General features: G+C 45.1%; 2 non-coding genes across 2 annotated transcripts; both read left to right on the top strand.

Moving 5' to 3' along the window:
* Nucleotides 1-202: 202 nt before the first annotated feature.
* TRNAA-AGC lies at nucleotides 203-275 on the top strand. Its single transcript has one exon. It is a non-coding gene; the product is annotated as a tRNA-Ala (tRNA).
* A 432-nt stretch (nucleotides 276-707) lies between these two features.
* TRNAA-AGC lies at nucleotides 708-780 on the top strand. Its single transcript has one exon. It is a non-coding gene; the product is annotated as a tRNA-Ala (tRNA).
* The last annotated feature ends 779 nt before the right edge of the window (nucleotides 781-1,559 follow it).

The raw sequence follows: 1,559 nt of genomic DNA on the forward strand, positions 1-1,559 counted from the left end.
GTTCCGCCAACCAGTGCTGGTGGATCGGAGCGGGGAGGGGGGGAATCAGCCCCTCCCTTGTCATGGCAGAGAGCCGTGACAGGATCGAGAGGTGATCGAACGCCGATCTACTGAGCCGACCTGTGACAGTCTCATTGTCACAGGTTGGCTAGAACTATGAATTGAGTGAAAAGCCCTCGCCTCATAGTCCTCCTTTAAGGAAGGGGAATTAGCTCAAATGGTAGAGCGCTCGCTTAGCATGTGAGAGGTAGCGGGATCGATGCCCGCATTCTCCACTTGTTTTGCAAGTTATTTTAAGATGCTGCAACAAGTAAATTACTTTTTACAAACTGTTTGGTTTAAAATTCTGCTAAAAGCAAATACATACCCTTAGTGAATGTCTTCATGCTATACGGCCAGTATACACCGATCAGCCATAATGTAATGACCACCCACCTAATATTGAGTATGTCCCCTTTTATCTGACCCGTCGAGGTCCATGGACTCTATTAGACCTCTGAATGTACGCTGTGGTATCTGGCACCGAGCCGTCAGTAGCCGAGCCGTTAACTCCTATAAATTTGTGAGGTGATCGGCCTCCATGGATCAGACTTGTTGCAGTACAACAACCTGTAAGTTGTTACAGCTGTAAGGTGGTTAAAGAAAATTTTCATTCAACACTTGACCAGTAGGTGTCCCTGGCTGTGTTTCAAAAGAACTCAGAGTAAGGGGAATTAGCTCAAATGGTAGAGCGCTCGCTTAGCATGTGAGAGGTAGCGGGATCGATGCCCGCATTCTCCAAGTCTTTTTGAATGTAGAAACTTTTTGTTTAAGATCCTGCAATAGTTAGAACCTAAAGCCTTGTAAACCCTTAAAAAAATAACATTTGGTTCCTTTCGAGTTTTTGCTTTTTTGTTATGTCTGTTTTATAAGGGAAACAAACCCTCATTGATTCTGACAGAAGTCTTGTGGGCTGATATTGCCTTGTGCTCTCTGTGCAGCACTATTATTGATTACATTGTTCTCAGCTGTCTTAACTAGGGATGCGCCGTTACCATTTACTCAAGACGTACAAGTACGAGTTCCGACACTTTTCCTCAAGTACTCGCCGATACCAATTACTGATACCTTTCTAAAACAATACAGACTACAGGACAGTGGTGAAGCGCCAGGGTCCGGTCCCAACTGCAACTGTTGCGACCCTGGTAGTTCTGCCACTGACTCCAAGCTGTAGAAGGACTAATCCCAGCAATACATTATACAGCCATGCAGAATAATACCACTACAGAGGACTACAAATCCCAGCAACGCATTATACAGCAATGCAGAATACCACCAGCTATAGAGGACTACAAATCCCAGCAATACATTATACAGCAATGCAGAATACCATCAGCTATAGAGGACTACAAATCCCAGCAATACATTATACAGCAATGCAGAGTGGCAACCACCTATAGAGGACTACAAATCTAATTAATGCATGATTTTACAGCAATAGAGAATGGCAACCGGCTATAGAGGCAGCGGTGTATTTACCTTTGCTGCTGCCCTAGGCAAGGCAGCAACGCCGCCCCCCC

Source organism: Nanorana parkeri, unplaced genomic scaffold (genome assembly GCF_000935625.1).
Source record: "Nanorana parkeri isolate BGI_ZX_2015 unplaced genomic scaffold, ASM93562v1 scaffold731, whole genome shotgun sequence".
NCBI lineage: Eukaryota > Metazoa > Chordata > Amphibia > Anura > Dicroglossidae > Nanorana > Nanorana parkeri.